Source organism: Anoplophora glabripennis, unplaced genomic scaffold (assembly GCF_000390285.2).
Source record: "Anoplophora glabripennis isolate ALB-LARVAE unplaced genomic scaffold, Agla_2.0 scaffold544, whole genome shotgun sequence".
NCBI lineage: Eukaryota > Metazoa > Arthropoda > Insecta > Coleoptera > Cerambycidae > Anoplophora > Anoplophora glabripennis.
In genome coordinates this window covers 86,729-107,064 of record NW_019416663.1, presented here as the reverse complement: position 1 = coordinate 107,064, position 20,336 = coordinate 86,729, and the positions used below count along the sequence as shown (strand labels likewise).

General features: G+C 32.7%; 1 protein-coding gene across 4 annotated transcripts in view; it reads right to left on the bottom strand.

The window, feature by feature from the left end:
* The window catches only part of LOC108911838 (receptor-type tyrosine-protein phosphatase kappa), a 236,027-nt gene extending 219,978 nt beyond the window's left edge, over positions 1-16,049 (bottom strand). For 3 of the 4 annotated variants that reach the window (XM_018716884.1, XM_018716888.1, XM_018716885.1), the window contains exon 1: positions 15,781-16,049. The gene's annotated coding sequence lies outside the window, so the exon portion shown is untranslated. The remainder of the gene's footprint in view (positions 1-15,780) is intronic. The other variant, XM_018716886.1, reaches the window with a different exon arrangement.
* Positions 16,050-20,336: the final 4,287 nt, after the last annotated feature.

Genomic DNA, 20,336 nt, shown 5'->3' with positions numbered 1-20,336 from the left:
TGTAAACACATTTGGGTCCGTCTTACTCACTTTCTACGAACTAACACAAATGATGTCTTGCTTCACCATAACACAAATACTTCACCATAATACAAATGTTGTCTTGCTTCACCATAAATTAAAACGATATCCATCAACTCAAGTTGCTATACACGCAAGCCATTTTTGACACTAACTACTAAAAAACTGTTGTAAACAACACAGATAACAGGTAAAAACTACCGCAACGACGGATTTCAGTATTAGGAGTCACATGGCTCTCCACGCGTATTTTTTTTTTCTCAGAAACTATAAGGATTTTACAAAAATTTTTTTTACAATATTGACTCCATTTCTCATGCCGCATCTATTCCCAATTTTTTTTGGATAAGTTGTGAACCACCCTGTATATTTTATGGTAAATTCCATGTGAAGCATTTAGTGTAGTAAAATAGACACTGTCCCTTTTTGTTTCACACTATTACACAAATACTTACATATATTCATATTCTTATAATATAGGGAGCGCAGTTCTAAGAAGGCAACGGTTGTGTCTAATTATAAAATAAAATGGTATCTAAATTTTATGTTTCTAAGATATTTAAACTAATTTATGTATAAAATAAATTTAACTGCGATAAATTTTAATTATGTCAGGCCATGAAGTGCAAAATATACTTAGGAATAAAACGCTTTTTACAAAGAGAATTTTTAGCGTGACAGAAGAGCTACACCTAATTTTTATGAATTTATTTACTTTTCGCTTGAAACTTTTTATAGGCGGGGTAATGAAATTAGATAAATTTTGAACACAGTCTCCATTTTCCATATCTAAGTGAGAAACTTCGATTTAGGTGTTTTATTTTACTCAAAATAAACCTTTTTGTTATGAAAAATGTCTTTAAATGATTAAATATAAGTGTTAGGAACAGTATATAAACTGATCCTAAACTATATACTTTCATTTTACAAAAGCTAGAAACACTGAGTAATTTCAGATACTCTAAAAGTCTGTTCGCAAAATGTTTCCATTAGAATTCAATTTCTTCTACCTAATCTTGGGAGATATTTCAGACCACCGCAAAAAGTTGACCTCCCGGGAGAGAATATCTTGGTGGTATATTAAATTCATTTTCTCGCTGTCATATCGTAAGTGGGTAACTTGTATATTTATAGTGAAACCTAGACTTAAAATGAAATTTATGTCTTCATAAACTTTTTTGGCTTTATTGCGTGGTGAATTATAGCAAAGGATTTTGGTCTGTTTTCAGACCATGGCATATTTTGTTAGTTATTACGATTTGTGTTTCTAGACAAGTTCACATGTCTGCTTTAGCACATTTTATTATGACAGAATGTAGAAAACAATAATCCTAATGTAAAAAACCTTTAAGTATTCAGAAAAGGTAACAGCAAAATATACATGGTTTTTTGTAAGTCATGTCTAATTACAGAAGGATTCTTAGGATTCTTAGGATTAAAGGCCTAGGGTTTGAAGCATTTAATTTTTGAAGTAGAGAATGTTGAAATTAAAAGAGTATCATATTTACTCAGCCTTTGACGTTGTTTGACGTAGACTGATAAAACTCGAATAAATTAACTAAAAATATACCGTTCTAGTACAATATCTACCAACTAGTGATAAAAACACGTATTTTGGAAATTTTATAGTAATTGTATGCTTCTCTAATTTAGAGATTTCAGAATTTTTGTATCAATTTTAAGGGACTTAACTTTCAAGTCAAACTTTTATATTATTGGAATTGGAATTATATATTTTTGCCAGGATGCGGCTATAATTTACTAAACAAGAATCTTGTTTAGGATACGCGTGTTTAGTTACTTTTCCTAAAAGTCTAATATTAACTGACGTCGTTTTAAAACGTATTAATAGAAGCAAGTGTCAGAGTGATGGTGATCTGAAATAATTTTTTTGAAGTGTTTTTTTTTGTGAAATCACATCAGGATTTATTTTGTGGAAAATCTGTTAAATCGTTTCTCGAGGTTGTTACCATTCTCAAGTACTTTCAAGGCATAATACATGTTTAACAAAAAATTACACTTACAAATATAAAAAAATAAATTAATGAAACTTGAAATACGTTGGTGCTGAACTAAATCATGCTGTCACGTTCTCCAATAAAAAAAATTATATAAAAAAAATATCAAATTCGTACGACGCATTAAATTTGAAAGGGTTGTTCTGGATCAAATCTAAAGACCTACAAGGTAAATGGAAGTTGTAGTTGATCCCAGAAGTCTGCAATCTTGCTGCATCCCAATCTTTCAAGGACACTTTGTAGCTTTGATTTGTGAAATTTATTTTATTTTCGATTTATTCAGCTATGTTTATTTTAAACTAAAATAATATTCATTGTTGGTTTTTCAAGTCCAATTAAAGAGTTATTTTTAGAAGTGGTATTTTTTTTCATTAATCCCGATTTCATCAGTCTATGTCATATATTTTCACTCAGAGATATTAGCGTACTTAAATGCGACATATTTTTTAAATTTCAGTGCTCGAAGCCTCCTGGCTTTGGATTCTTAATTTACTGAGGGTTTTAGGGACAAATTTATGTACTAACCCTTTGAAATTATGAGAGCGATTTAGGAAGCACTATATAGTGTATTACAAGTACGTATAATACTTGTAATACATTAAACGATGAATATTTTTTAAATTAAGATTTATGTTAAAATTAGAAACTACTCTCATTAATTGTATATGAACATATTTTCTAAATCTAAACTTTAAAAGCTAATACTACAAGAACTTTACTATAGCAATAAAAAATAACTTATTGATAATGTGGAATGCAGGATTGCCCTGCTAGGCTCTGTAAATTTTCATGATATACGCTTTTAGCTATTCTGCTTGATAAATATTTATATTGTTAAATAAATATCAATTTAGAATAAATTTCCCTCAGGCTGATTGAAATATGTATTTCTGAAAATTCAAATTTTGCATATATGGTTTAAGAGTTTTATCAGTCTTTTGAAACGTTAATGATACACGAGTACGTATTCTCCACTCTCACTAACATTCTTTTTGGTGATAACTAAGGTCCGAGAATAAACCGTACATCCAGATTCGTACTTTGTTTTCATACAACGGAGTGAAAAATATGCACTTTATTTGTTAACACAAAAACTACAAATATGATGTATAGCTTGGAATAGATATTTAATAAAATATTTTTTGCTGTTACTACAACTATAACAAATAAAAGTAAATATAAAGTGGTTTTCGGATACAAACCATCTGCTTACGTCAAAGTCGAGCATATATTTTTAGTGGGTCAATCTACGATCTAGCACAGGACACAGCGTGCATTTCTATAACTTTTATAAGAAGGAGCAAGTTTATTGTTGATTATCATGTTAATCATGCATTAAATACTGAAAGGGCGATTTTTAGCTTTCACCAGTTTGCTCACTGATCCCAATAACCGGATTAATATTATGATCACAGTTTTCGGAACCCCTAATGTTTACTTTTTATATTCATGTAATCGCTTTAGTATAAAAAATTTTAAGAACAAAAATTTATAAAGTGAAATTATTACTCACTATCATCTTATCCTTGGATATTGAAATATTTAACAGCAGAAGTCATAGAACATTCAATTTTAAATTACGTTTTACAATTGCAATTATAGATTATGGTACTGAATTGTGTATTATTAAAAATGTACCGTATAAGGATAATTTTATTTCTTTGCTCTTATGCAAACGTTCTTTTCAAATGGTCTTAAATTTTTCGAGTGAATTTCCGACTTCCATTAAATACTATTAAATAGATGGAGGGATGGGTTTATTGCTGTTTATCATATTTAGCATAAAACCAACGATATAGAGAACCTTGACATGTTCAGTAATTAGAACTACTACAGAGTCTTCATAAATGATTACAAGTCACGTGACCAGTAATTTTCTTTGGCATAGTAATTTTATTTTCTTCACGTAGACAATTAAATTTCGGTAAAATTAAAACAATAAGATCAATATTACATTCACAACGTCCTGTTTCATCGGCTGTGATTGATGTAATTTTTCACGAGATTATGTTCAAACCAATCAGCAATATTTTGTACTTGATACCGGGTAGTTATGAGTAGGCTTAGTGCTGCGCGGAGTTTAACAGGGCCGTAGTCAGATTACGAATGAAAATATGTCGCAACATATTGCTAAGTAGAGGATAAAATACCTATATAAATTTAAATGACACCACTTACCCGATAAACCTTAGTCTTGAGACAAGGCTTCCGTGGCATATTGGAAGGAGTTAAAACATATTACTACGTGCGTTTCTAAGTTTTCTTTAGTGAAACGGCGGCGTTTATCACTTAATATTAACTTGTGCAGAGAAAATGGCCGTTCAACGTCTACTGTTGACAATGGACAGTATGAGAAATTGTTGAGGCATGAACTATATATTAATATATTTGCTGGTATATGTTTTTCAAAATGGTGTATCCTGGATTTTTTTCCAACACTCTGCATTTTTTCTTTTATGTTACTACTGACTGGGCGTATATTATTGGCATCGTAATGTTTTTTTTTTTTGTACATCATCCATTATACCAAACTGTTCATTTAGGGATAGTCCATGTGATTCCAATTTAAGGAATTACGAAACTTGGGGTTCTCTGTTTGTTTAATATAGAATATTGTTTGAAAGAAAGGCGTCTGTAAGTTCATAGAAAAATACAGAGTCTTCAGCGCTGGACGAGGCATGGCTCTCCAAATGTCACTTTAGTTTTGTAACAAGAATTTATAATGCTTCACACACAGTACAAAACAGGTCATTTCCTTTAATACGTATGTCCCTGTAACCTTCGGTATCACTGTCAAACCACATTTGAAATAATTCCCGTATATTTCCCAACTAATAGTTGTTAATGTATTTTATGTTACTGTTTATAAATAGTTATTTAAATACACATGGCGAATACAGTTTACAGCAGACGTAAAAAAGAAAGGTATTGACGCGACACTAACTCTACAAGGTTAAGTAAATTACTGAACAGTTTAAAACGCAAGTCAGCTGCGAGGCCACCGACCCCCGCGCCGGCTCTGTTAAACTCTGCACGTGCACTAAGCCTAATTATGAGCACTTTTATTTTGATAGTATTCAGTACCCGAAATATTTTAGCATATTACAATTTTTGCATACTTTGGGTACTCAGTATTTTTGATACTGATTTTGATTTGATTTGAATTTGACACGTGCGGCTCGTGTGTTAATTTATTTTTAAACTTAAAATAAAGTACCTTGTCCAGATTTACTGGACATTAATTTTCTTCTTCTAATAATGTCTACAATTTGCACTTTAGGATAACAAGAAGATACAGTAAATAAAAGAGGAAAACGCCAATTAAACAAAACTAATTAGAATATTTTTTAATGCACAGTAGAAATAAACCAAGAGAATGCACTTAACCTCTCATGCAAAATTATCGTATTATTTTTTTCTTAAACCATGACGTAAGCACGTGTCACGACACCTGTTAAGACTAGAAAGAGAAAACATGTTCTTCAGTAGGTATTTTGTTAGATTCATGTCGGCACTCAAAACACTGATTAATAAAAGAATCGGAGGAAAAAGGTCCCTGTTTTATCGTTCAAAACTGAGGCAAAAAATGCAAACAATAAATAAAAAATAGTACTATTTTTTCTAATCTATTTTTTGATATTCAGCAATATACAAAATATTTTTTAAAAACCAGTATTTCATAATGTAAATTTATGTTTTAACAGATACCCAACAATACATCTTATAGAATTAATTTTCATTATTAATTATTATTTTCTTAACCCTACTTCCTTGATAGATGAATTTTTTAAATAATAAATTGAATGCTTTTATTAAACAAATAAAATTCCTAGCAATTAAATTAATTAAAACTTATAAGCCGAAATGAACTAACTCGCCGCTTCTAAGGTACTTGTTTATTTTGTGTGTACTATTTACTTTTTAAACTTTAGTTTATTCGTGGCAAAAATATGATTTAGGAGATCCTAGAAATTACATTTTTCTCTAAGAAGAAAGGTGCAAATCTCGTCGAAATTGGATGAAATTATTTTAAAAATCGTTTCAGAATTCATGTAATAAGTAAAAATAAAAGAAATTGTGTTTTGTCATATATGTTTGAACACTTCAAGTAAAAATATTCTACGACAACCGAAGGGTTTGCTTCTGAACCAACTCCCTAGGCGCGTAAAGTGCTGGGGTGTCTTTATTTGCCATAAAATGCTTGGCTTGTTTCTTTTTTTGAGTAATAACTTTGAGACATGAGAAAACTTTCAATTTGTTCGTCGTTCCATGTCGTCCAGTTAATTCTTATTGTGGGTTATGAAGCTGATTGTCTTTTTTATTATGTGTGACAAATTATGCATATTAACAACGAATTTTACTATATGCTTGCTTAGAAAAGATAAATAAGAAACTGTTTAACATTTGTATGTTAAGTTAGATATTTAAAAAGAGTTTAATTGTTAATTATATATTTTAATACATTTACTAGTATCTTATTTTGTTGCAAATAAAAGGTAGTTCTTAGCATATACTTATAGCGTAGTGATTTTCAACCGCGTACTTTTAACAATGAAAAGTGAAGAGAACGTTTCATCATAGATGTAATATTTGCATACGTAAAATAGGTACTGTATGTACATTTACAGTACTTCTTTTACGTAAATAATGCAAAATATTACGTAGTTATGGATGTTGATTTTTTTATAATAAGTTAATACATTTTTTTGTAACTTCACACCAAGGACATTCATAAACTTCTCTATCATCACTTTTACGTTATCAATTATTGGACGATTCCATCTTGTTGTTCAGAAACCAAAACAAAATCGTTTGATAAATATTACATTTTATTTTTGTTTCATCCAGTCAATCATCAATCACATCAATCAGGAAAACGTTTAATAAATTTATTAATTTAAGATACATAGTTCGAACGAAACAAATGACGATCCATGAAGCAAACTCTACATCCGCCACTACCTCTACGTTACGCCCTATATACGCACCAAAGTGACAAAATCGACTTATGTATAGAACCTGGATATAATTCGATTGAGACATTTTAATATTTATTTAGATGTAGCGATCCATAATAAAGCTAATAAAACAAACGACGGTCCACGGTGTTATACCCGTAGCCACCGCTACCTCTACACTTTATGCACCGAACTAACAAACTCTATTGACAAGTGTAAACCATAAATGTATTATGCACTTCACTTCGCCGTGGACCAGTTGCCCTTTAAGCATGATAGATTACACTACTTGACCCACATTATATTCTAAGGCTATTAAAAGGATGTATGTACAAACTGTCCGCTAGACAAAGTATTATCACAATATTAAAAAATAATCGAAGAATAAAATTTACTTACTGAATATTACTGCTTCGAAACTGTTAGATGTGGTTTTTGTTCAGATGCGGAAACTCCGAAAGCATCAAGAATATAGATAAGTCGACAAACTTTAAGGAGATATTCCTCATAAAAAAATAAGAAAAAAGTCAAGTTTAAATTTTTTTCTAGAGACGCTTCATTTTCGAAATATAGGGCGTTAAAGATTTAAAAGAAAAATTTGAATTTTTTAACTAACTTCTAAATGAAGAAGGCTATTTAAGCCAAATTTGGTATGACACATCTTCTTATAAGATACCATTTTTCCAAAGAAGTAGAAGTCCCGCAAGCAACCAGTGGCGGAGTTATGGGGACTCAGACTCATTAAATTATAAAAAAAATTAATACGGCCCTACTGAAAATATATATACTTTTTAGATAGTGCAATTTGTTATTGACAAAAAGTGTAGATTCACTTTTTTTCCTAACTCTTACAGTTTCATGGCAAAATTGATTTTTCTGAAGGGTGCTTCTGGATTCTGTCGATAAACTTTAAAATGAACCTCAACAAAAATTTTCGAGTAGGCTGCTGTCAAGCAATGTTAATTTGACGTTTTAAATGTTATTTTGCGAATTGTTGCATAAATTATCCATTAGATAAAGCGTTCAAACTAATAATAAAAATAAGTTTAATAATGCCGTCCATATTTTCGAACAATGAATATGCTGATATGGTCTTTGTATATGGTTTTTGTGATGGAAATGCCACGGCGGCTCGCCGTGAATATGCAGTAAGATTTCCTCATCGCAGACTACCAGCAAAGGAAACATTTTCAACGACATTCAGTCGTCTCAGACAAACTGGGTCTTTCGGTATTCCAACTTATGCTGATGGACATTTTGCCCCACTTCAGGACGAAGTAAGATCGAATACTATTTTAAACCATTTCGATGAAAATCCATCCACGAGTGTCAGAAGATCTAGCTATGAGCTAGGTATTTCGTCAAGTTCCATTTGGAGGACTCTTCGGGCTGATGGACGCCATGCGTACCATATCCAGCGTGTGCAACATTTATTGCCTCAGGACATACGATGCAAGCGCGTGTTTTGTAACTGGATGTTAAACCAAGCAGAGAATGATGATCAGTTTACGCAAAAAGTAATGTGGACAGATGAGCCAACATTTACTCGAAGAGGAATTTTATACCAAAGAAACAACCATATTTGGTCCTACGAGAATCCACGGGCGGTAAGGGAACATATTTTCAGCATAAATTCCAATGTAACGTATGGTTGGGTGTGTCGGACAACACTATAGTTGGTCCCTACTTCCCTCTGCATGGGTTAAATGCTGACATGTTCACCGAGTTCCTTGAAAATGGTTTTCAAGATCTGTTAGAAGATGTTCCGCTTAATACTCGAATGAACAGTTGGTTTCAACTAGATGGTTGTCCTGCCCATTTAAACATTAATTATCCCAGGAGATGGATTGGTCGTGGAGGACTGCAGCGTGGCCCGCACGTTCACCGGACTTGGCACCGATGGACTATTTCGTTTGGGGTGCTGTTAAAAAGTCTACGAGGTGCCAGCTGATATCCTAGAACAGGGGTCGGCAAGTAATTTTAGGTAGGGTCCGGATACTTTTAAAAAATTTTAACGAGGTCCAGAAAAAAATTCATATTTCTTACAAATTTTCATTTAAACTCAAATTTAATCTGCTTACTAACCATTAAGAACTCAAAACACTCACACAATTGTAAAATACTAGAAAAAATGATATGGTTGACACTCAAACGTAAAAAAAACATTTTTTAAATAATTTATTTGAGTAATTTATACTTTCAAAACATTTTTGACGGTCCAGTATTTTACCTTCCGCGATCCGGACCTGGACCTCGGTCCGCCAGTTGCCGACCCTTGTCCTAGAAGATCTAAGACAGCGAATAATCCAAGCTTGTTGAAAATTAACTTCAATTCAGTGTCGATCGGCCACTACCTCCATAATTAGAAGATGTCGTGCTTGTCTACAGTCCGGAGGCGCCCATTTTGAACAAAATATTTTTTAAATCATTTCATTTTTGTTTCACTTTTCGCTTTGTCTAGGTATAATATTAATTGGTAATTTTTTGGTTGTTTCAATTTACAAATAAATTTTCATGTATTGTTTGCCATCTTATTTTATTTAAAAGTACACAACACAAGTAAATGAAGTGACTACAAACCGCCTGAAAAAATTTAGGAGTATTGCAAGGGTCGTTACGTTGTCGCATTACGACATAGTCACATTAGATGTTAGGTACTTAAATATTTCTATTGTTTTCATCAACATCATTTTTTTTTCTAAAAAAAACACCCTATATCTCAAAAACGAAGCATCTCCTAAATAATTTTAATACTATTGGTTAAACCCAAGGGAAGGGGAGACAAAAAGGCTTATTTGACTCACACATACTCGAGACTAAGACCAATTTTAATAGGTACTATATTTTTTTAGGTTTTATGAGGAACGTCTTCCTAAAGTTTATCGACAGAATCCAGAAGCACCCTTCCGAAAAATCAATTTTGCCATGAAACTATAAGAGTTAGGAAAAAAGTGAATGTACACTTTTTGTCAATAACAAACTGTTCTATCTAAAAACAGCATCATTTTTTATTTTCAGTAGGGCCGTATTAATTTTTTTTATAATTTAATGAGTCTGAGTCCCCATAACTCCGCCACTGGTTGCTTGCGGGACTTCTACTTCTATGGAAAAATGGTATCTTATAAGAAGATGTGTCATGCCAAATTTGGCTTAAATAGCATTCTTCATTTAGAAGTTATTTAAAAAATTCGATTTTTTTTTTTAAATCTTTAACGCCTTATATTTCGAAAATGAAGCGTCTCTGGAAAAAATTATACTTTATTTTTTTCTAATTTTTTTATGAGGAATATCTCCTTAAAGTTTGTCGACTTAATCCTGAAACAACCTGTATATACGTAGCAACGGTTTTTTTTATGTATTAAAATGATTCGGTTTCACTTAAGTTTTACTTAATTGTAATCTTAAATTAGATTTAGTGCAGGAAAAGTCTTAGTCGTATGGTAATTATGATAGCTACACAAGTGCAATTCGTCTTTTAGGATTTCTGTCTAAATTATGTAGTTGCTAGATTATAAAAGATTGAAAAAATAATTTTAATAAATTATTTTTCTTTATTAAAAAAAAAGTTAAAAATTAAAAATAAATAATGGGTTACGCAGGAAAAAGCGGTAAGATTGTTAAAAAAACAATATTTTGTTATTTTTTCGAAAAACAGTAGTGTCCACTACTTTACATCTATTCCTCTGATAATTAAATATTTTTATAAATATAGACAAAATGAAAAATATGTGTGTAGGTCAGATAACTATATTTTACAATTATTATTATTTACAATTTCAACTAATTATTTAAACATAACTTTTCAAAAAAGGTAAAGGTATAGTCAAAAAGAAAAGCATATAATTTTAAATATGGATGAATAATTGCAAAAATAAAGAAAATCTTTCATTTCACTTCTGAAGTGAAACATTTTTAGGTAAACCCATTTTTAAATTCTAAAACAGCGTCCTATTAGATCAAGTTTTTGCATTTAAAAATATTTTCTATGGGCTCGAGTTCGTGAATTGAGTCTGAAGCAAACATCCCTGAAAACTGAAATATTAATAGCTGTCTACGCTGTGCTCCGAGTTTTGTGAAATAAGCGCAATTTTAAAGTATAATGCTGGATATTGTGCTGTATAATCTCACGTGAAAAATATTTTACAACCCTCGTTATCGAGCTTTGAGCCAGGTATGCGTAGCTGTTTACTGAGAAATCTTGACATGTTTTTAGGGAGGCATGTATTTAGGGAGGCTTTTCGCATTTCTCATTTTCTGAAAATAAAAATAAAAACTTTATTTTAATTTTACTTTATAACTGGATATTTTATAATGAAAATATTTTGTAAAATATTCAGAGTGTAGTTTCCAAAAAAGTTGCACACTGTTCTGGGAGAAAAAAATAGAAGTTGTAACTTGTAAAAATAAAATGTAGAAATGTCAACGTTCAGTTGTAAAATATTTTAGGTTTTGCAGTTCCTGTGTAAAATGTATGTTTCCTTTTAACTTTTTCCAAAAATTATTCCTTCATTGAGCGACGATAGATTTCATATTTATAGTGACATAAAAGTCTTTCGGGATATCTTATTTATGTTTTAAATCTAAAGGCATTAATAGCACAATAATAATTTTTTTAGTATCGATAGCATATAGTTTCAAATGCTATAAATTTCAAAAAAATAATTTTCAACTAGGAACTTTATTTGTATTATACTTTAAAGAAAATTAAAACATAATCACACAATTTATTTCAATTTTCAAATTTTTCTAAGTTATGCTGCATTTACTTTATTTGCAAAAAGTTTATCTAAAACTATTTCTGTGATATATAAGAATATGCATATAAGATTGGTGTCGTGAAATTTTATAAATGCCTCTCATATATAAACCCGAATTTCTTTAATTCAATTTGTGAATATTACGGAAGAGTACCTTTTTTCCTTTAATAGTTTCTAACAGTTTATTCAAAAAGGGTTAAAGTAAAAAGTTACAGCTCAAATAGTGATAACCACCCCGTACGCACATATAAATTAGTGCCGTGTCACACCGAACTTCTTCTAGATCAAAACTTGATTTTATAAAAGATATAGAGATATTTTTATTTTGATTTTTTGTTCTAAAGTAATTTACGAAATATTCGGCTGAAAATTGGAATATAGGCTTTTTCAAATGATAAATTGTGAAATTTATTAATATAGTTTAAATAAACTTTAACAAACCCTAACTTTTTATATTTTTAATAAATATAGATTATTATTATGGATATAAGAGATAGTATTAAAGGAACTCAAATCCGACAATGGAAATTTTTGTACTATATTTGAATAAACATGTATAGTATAAGTATCTACCCTTTATATTATTCCTACTATTCAGTAAAGAGAAATAATTATTGTCAATTTAACTTGGTGGTGAAATCTGGGGTCTCATCCAAAAATGAATAATAATAAACCACAAACTACAAACTTTGCCAAGTTTAAGTTACTATATCTAATCTGTATCTCGGATGCTTCCCATAAATTAAAAGAGATTAAATTCAACCAAGCACATTAATAGTATATCACATAATAAGTGATGTAAAAACCCAGTTACCACAAGTATTTCACAGCAACCATGCGTTTTTAGACATTTATTTGACTTTTAAAAATGACCCTTTAAAAATGTTACGCATTTGTAGGCTTTTGAGATAGCGTAGCTTATAAAATCATTGTAATTGGTATATATAGTCTGTAATTTTGTATTTGATGACAATTATCTCTCTGTAGTCTTCCTAATTTGTCCAATCTTTATTAGATGTTACGTTTTTTTGTTGCTATGGTGACATTGGTGACATAAACAATATGTTGTGGTTAAAGTCATCATATTGTTTGTACTTTGTAATAATTCGAAACATTTTTGGAAATATATTAATTCTAAGAGAAAAACCACATACATTTCAAACGTTACGTACTTTAACAACTGCATGCTATAATCTAGACTTAATATATGTAAAGCATTTGCCGATTTTTTGCTTCGTTTATACTATTTCTGATAATAAAACATTTTTATTATTAACATCCTTATTAAAAAACAGTCAAGTAATTTGTAGTTTATGCTCAGAAAAAATAATATTTCTCCAAATATGTATCGTTAAGGTCTCCGCACGTCAAATTATTGGAATAAATTTCCATTGGAAGATAGCTTTCTGTATGAAATTACTATGTCCTAAAACCTACACAGAGCACTGTTTTAGACGTACGTCCGCAAAGATATTGACAGACGCCAGAGGAGATTTCATGGCTTTGAAAGCTACGGTGGATGGAAATATCCACTGTAGCAGAGGGATATGTGGTAAATCCGGTAAAAACAAAATTGGAATAGCGAAAAATTAACGGCAGTAAGATGTTCAATGATCTACTTTATAAGACATCCCTGCGAATCTGTACCATATATTAAAATACAGGGTGTCCGGAAACTAAACCGGCAAAGAAAGACAGCGAGGTATAGGCATAATTTCTTATGGATTTGACATAAATTATCTTATCCAGAAATGCTTCCTGGTAGGGGGATGGCCCCCCTTTCACATTCTTTTTTTAATTGTTCAGATCGCTGTTTATCTAGAAGAGTTAAATTTAGGATATGTTTTAATGGTTTGGGATGGTCAACTGATTTTTAATTATATTTATATCTACAACTTTTTGTATTTTAATATCAAAATAGGAAACTTCAGAGTTTCTAGATTAAAGGGGTACTCTTGTCTTGAGTGACTAGAGCACACCTATGCGATAAAAATTTATTTGAAATGCTTGTTTTTTTTAATAGCAAAATTTTTTGCTAATAGTAGTTGGGTTTGGAAAACAGATAAAGTAAAATTTTATAAAAAAAGTTAAAGTTTTGTATTAATTAATATCACAGACTGGCAAAAATTATAACAAAACGACGATTAATAAAAACAAACACAAACATTTCAAATGAATTTATCTCGCATATGGTACATCCTAGCCACTTAAGACACGATTCTTTAATCTCGAAAACTATGAAGTTTTCGATTTCTATAGTAAAAAGTCGAAGAGAAGAAAAATATAATTACAAATACCAGTTGACCCTCCCAAATGTGACGCCTATGGTTACAATTAAAAGATCATTTTTACATCAAAAGTTTGATGCTTCTAGATAAACAACAATCTGAACAATTAAAAGAAACAATGTCAAAGTGCCATCTTCATTTTTGGATAAGAGTTTATGTCAAATCGATATGATTTATCATATCATTTATATGTTTTAAGTTTTTTTATTTTAGTTCATTTTCTTCAATTTCATTTCGTATTATCGGAGGTCGTACGGAAATGTACAACTTACCACACTTAAATTAGTGCTTGTAACGTTAATTAATTAATTTTGCCGTCAGTGAAGAAAATTATAAAATTAATGAAATAAACCATCGCGTGATCAATCAAGGTTATTTTTTTTTATGAAAATATTTTTGCCTTGTCAAAAAATCTCACTGAAATAAGCAGAAAATAGAAAATACACTTTCCTATAAAGCAAGTACTTCAAAAGTCGTTGATGCTTCGAAAATCAATCTGTTTTCGATTTTTTAACTCAGAAGTGACGTTTTGTTTTAAATTATTTTTGACAGTTTTACAATGATTAGAAATCGGAAATGTTGGAGCGGTGATACAGGTTAGTTGTAGGCCAAATTCCCTTTTATGTAATTTAAAAAAAAAATGACAACCATTGCGTTCTTATAAAATATATGTAAGTATTTGCGTATTGTATGTACCTACAAAACGAGCAGTGCCTGTTTTTCTACACTAAATGCTTCACATGGAACTGAACATAAAATATATAGGTGTAGTATGTAATAATAACTACCAGCAAAAGTTAACAAAATAATAATGTCTAACTTATATGGAAAGCGATTCTAGAAAATAATCAACAGTAGTTGTCCGTGAATGTTCCGCGATTAATCGCCTCCGGCGATCGGTAAATACGCATTTTAAAAACAAGAATGACCGTACAACATTTACCGAGGTCTAAAAAGTTTTTAATAGATGCTATTTTTACTAATGGTGGCGAAGCATCAACTACTTTTTATTTTAGTAATCGCACTATCCGCGTTACTATACAATAACAATACATGTCTGCCTCTGGTCTGAATCTTCGCATCGATCAATCTATTCAATACGTATCTAGCGGCACCCTAATGCCTGCCCTGTCGGCCTAGCGTGCCGGTTAACAATCCAGGTTCTGCACTTCATGTCGCTTCTGCGTGTGTGAGTGAGTTTGACGCTTTGTTTGGTCAAGTGTATGGCACATGTTTTTTTAGTACTCAGAAATGTGTATTGTGAACATAGAGCGGCACACAGCCTGTCTACAGATTTATTCTGTGTCTGCTACTACAACGCGTATTGCCGCTTGCTAGCATAATATAGATTACTACTGTTTATTTATTTAATAGTCCTCACAAAGTTCCGATGTCTAATAGTGACACTTTTAATCTGTTTGTTTTTGTTTGCTTCCATACCTTTGGTATGGAAGGTAGTATAACACCCAATAAATTAAGAAAGCAACAAAAAATATGCCACAAATAAGTAACTTCGGACAATAACATATATGAGTACTTTTAGAATCTCCGTTACATAAAATGCAAAAGTAACACACTTTTGTGATATATCATGTAAAACGTATTATGAAATCACAACAATTCAATGGATTGCATTACAACATACATAACATTTATCACAATAGTAGTACGAGAATTTTTTTTTAACTTAACTACCATTAAGTAAACTTAAATAAAACATACTGCAAGTCTTACTCACTTTTTAGAATTCCACTGAAAACCGTACAATAATAAATTAAATTACCTAAAGTTTAAAGATTGCCAAAATAAAATTATGCTGAGAACGACAATGTCACTATCTTCACAAAAAGTTTTTGGGATGGGTTATCAAAAAAGTATACCTAGTTCCAGCAACCACTAAGTCAGCAAATATTCTTCTAAAATGTCACACGTGTACCAGACCGACGAGTTCTGGGATGAAAATGAGTGCGATGTTCGTGAAATCGCGTGCCCAGCGTGTTTTCAGGACCGTCGCGGCGTTCACACTGGCATCGGCCGCGTCGCCGTTGTCTGGCGTCAGGAGAGATCAGCTGTTCAAGTACTCTGGGTTATATTGGGAAATCCTGGGTGCGCTACTGTACAGGGTGGTCGCAGAAAACTCATTTTCTCTGCTTTGTATACCTTCTGAACATCCATTGGTGTAAGATGGAATTCATTTTGCACACCGACTGGAATACTGTTACACCTGTTGCACACATGCCGGAACCGGCTAACCGGATTCGGTTACTCGGCAGCAAGGTGTACAGAGTCTTATGGCAGCTTTCACACGTGAAGGAAAAAGCTATGCGGCGAACGGCCGCCGGGTTGTAGCTGGTCGCCACCACTGCCAGCCCGGCTGCCATGTACCGGCTATCCGGCGACCGAAGTGGTAGTAGTGCATAGTTTTGTATTGACGCTTTCACACTTACCGGGTGCTTGCCGGGTTCAGTCGTCCGTTTTTTTTTAAATATTTGTACGCAACTATGTATTCGCTAGAAACATTATAACAATTTTTTTTTGTAAAAAAGTATTGGTATTTTTTTCCGATTTAATTTTTTTTTAGTTATAACACTATTATTGTACTTAGCATTCCTTTTAAGATAGTTGTGTAGGTTTTTTTATGGTTAAATGTACCCTTTTCATATTGGTTTTAAGGTTTTTATTATGGTTTTTCTAGTGGTTATGTCATGGCCTGTTGACCTGGTCGCTCCAATCACAGGTCTAGGTGCTCGCACACCGACACCGATGCTATAAGACCGGTGACAAGCGGTGAAGCCTTCGTAAAGTCACAACTGAAAATGTGGACATGGAAGCATTGGATACGACCAGTTACAGAGGCTGATGAACCAATAAGAACCGAAATGACGATCCGGGTGAGTCTAGGGATTCTTATAGCGGGTCCACCCTCACAGAACCTAGCCTAAGAACAGGTCAAAGAACTCCAGATAAGGCTAAGAAAATGAAAGGGAATTTGTAACTGGCTACGACCAAGTACGCAATACATTTTTCAATTTTATTTACTGTCAAAAACGAATTGAAAAAAAAATCTGATTGTATCCTGTCTGGATGTTCTCGCGATAATATCCGAACGGGTCGAATTATTAATGATTTCAAATTTGGTACACCTATTTTCTTAGAGGTTAAAACTGTTATAATGCTTCTAAGCAGTATCCTTTCAAGAGAGTGGGAAATAGAAAAATGGTTATATATTTACATTTTTCTTCGTTTATTGCAAATACAGAGCATTTATAAAGGATTACAAGCCACGTGACCAGTAATTTTGTTTGGAACAGTAATTTTATTTCCTTCATGTTGGCAATTACAGGAGGAGGGTCATTAAACGCGGTTTTCCGTTCAATTGGGAGATAAAAAATGCCTGATTTTTATAGCTTGGGGCCAGACAAACAACACTCAATCGACTGGCCTACATAGCCCCCAATAACCGACTCATATTCAGCTACTGTGACAGGTAGTAATGGAAGAAAAATCACTTTTTACACATCCCTATACTCCGCGGTCGAAATTATAGAGAGTGATTCAGAGATAATATCAAAACACTATTACCATAATGCGTATAAAATATAAAATGATTTTTATACGGTTCAATATTATTTATCTTTGTGCCGCTCGCTACGCACATCGATAGAATCTATAATCGTCTAGAGACCGAGTTACACTGAACGTCGATCTATATTCTATCTCTGTCTTTTGCACTTGGTAGGGAATAGGGAAATGCTTTTTTAGTTGGGTGTAAACGGACTTGATTTAAGCGTCCCGAGAAACGTCATAGCATAAGCGTAGACGAGGAGTCTAATTCCATGGCTATAATAAATTTATAAATTAAAACAACACAACTGGGACGTTTTAAAATGCTGTAATAATTAAAATGGATCAAAGTGCCGGTTATAGCAAACCGTAAAAATATTAGATGTTATGTTTTATTATCTTTTTTCAATATTTTCTATATCTTGTTGCCTTTTACGCAGACACGCCAATGGATTTTCGTTCTCGGCACGCTTCATCCCCCTTACTAGTCCAAAAGCTAGCGATTACTCACTCTCTATAATTTCGACCGCGGAGTATAGAGCCAGACAAACACATTCACTAGTGTGGGTACACACGCTGCAAGTGACCCATTTTTAAGTACAACGTCAATAGCGCTATCCTGACGCGACCCGGGACGCAACAGGGTTCCAAAAAAAGGTCAACGGCAGATTGGCGCCAAGGACCAGGTACTTCTGCCACATCAAGAGGGACTCTCCAGCGAACGCTTGCCCCGACAATACGTCTTTTTCACAAACTTAGTTTTCAATAAAAAATACTTTATTTCTACCGTTAAAAGAGCGTTTTATTATGGGGTACAGCGAAAGCAACCCTCACTAGTATTGAGCTAAATGGATCCAACCCACCTTCTCCTACCCATGTCCAACTACTATGACAGGCAGTGATTACACATCTCTAGAAGAAATATTCAGTTGATTTTCGTCCAAAGTTTCCCTGTCTGAGCTTCAGCTTTATTTTACCAGCTAGAGTTTCTGTTAGAGTTTGAGCTTCCATGTTTGAGCCTCAGTTTGAGTTTCCCTGTCCAAGTTTCAGTTTGGATTTACCCGATTGAACTTCAGTTTGAGTTTGCTGTCGGTGCTTCAGCCTAGTTTTGGTAGCTTGAACTTCTGTTTGACAATCAGATACAGATTTCAGGTCTGAACTTAAGTTAGAGTTTCCCTGTCCAAGGTTCAGATTTAGTTTGCTTGTCAGAGGTTCAGATTGAGTTTTGCTGGCCGTTGTTTAATTGCACTCTACCAGTATGTTAATCAAGTTGAGCTTACCTGTCAGAGCCCTAGTCTGTTTATCTTAGTTTCAGTTTGTCAATTTCAGTTTGTATGCCAATATGGGCGTTGGATCTGTTTGATCTAAAATCAACGGAATATTGCTTGTCTGGTCCTAGAGATGTGTAAAAAGACAGCGAAAACCGCGTTGAAAATTAAAAATTATTAAAACAATAAGATCAAGGATCAAACACAACATTCTGTTTCACCCGATGTGATTGGTGATAATCTTTGTCGAGATTCTCTTCAGCTGTTCTGTGTCACTGTTTATTGCAAACGAATCATTAACCTTGGTGACGCCAATATTTAGGGATTTTTCGTTACCAGTTACCATTTGCCATTATTTGGATTTTAAATATATCAGTCTGCTGGACGTATAAGATCTTATTTACCTTTGTCTCTTTGTCGAGTGGTAGTTAACTCAAACTCAAAACTCACAAATTTTGTGTTGTGACATTATTCCAATCGGTGTGCAGTTTACTCTAAAGTCCAGTTTTGTTAATTTTATTATTATTTATTTTAGAGAGAAATGTTAAAACAAGTGTCAAAATGAGTAGCTTTCTCGATGGACCACGTATGACGAACAAAAACTAAAAAGTTGCACAAAAACAATTTCTTTTAAATTAATTATTTTCGATTATACAGGGTATCCCATTTCTTCTAGGTATTACTTACCTTCATTACATGTGTATTACATGTGTATTAATACATTATTGAATTAAGACCTACACTGATAAACAAATATGATATCTAAAGGTACGGTTTTTTAGAATTATGTGGGAGGTAGCGACAGATTTTTCGGTTGTTTACTCAATATGCCTTTCAGAGAGCTTTGTAATGCGTATATTTTCATGAAAAAAAAGGAGCATCCTGGGTTCTTTATACCAAAAAGTGAGTGTTCAATAATTGTTCGAAAAATATAGATTTTGGTTCAGGTTATTGGGTGCTTTATGTTAAAATTCAAAATATAAAATTAAGACAAATCAAAATCCGTAAGCATACAGTCACCGTGGGTCAGGGAGTTCATATGGTCACATGAGTTTTCAGTGGAATAAAGGATTTTGTAACGTATTTCGGTGACGGTCGGTTCGGACGTTACTGGTAGACGCCCCGGTTGACTACCAACTCTAAACGGAATGTCAATTCACAATTTGAATTACAATTTACAATATTTATAGGCGTCACTGATGTCCGTGCTTGGGCGCCTATTTTTGTGACGACCCTTGACTACTAGAAAGTTGTCGGCGGGCGGTGTTCGGCAGTTGGTGGCGGTGAGTGACGTCACAGGAACATTCTCCGGATTATAATCTTTTTATTCGGTTAGTCTTGGGCGCCATTTTCCCTATCTCCACGTGAACCTTACCTTCGGTTTAGAGTAAGTTCTGGGATAGCTACAGCGAAGAAAGTTTAATTCAAGGGGTCTGTTATATTTCTCTTACCTTATCAATAC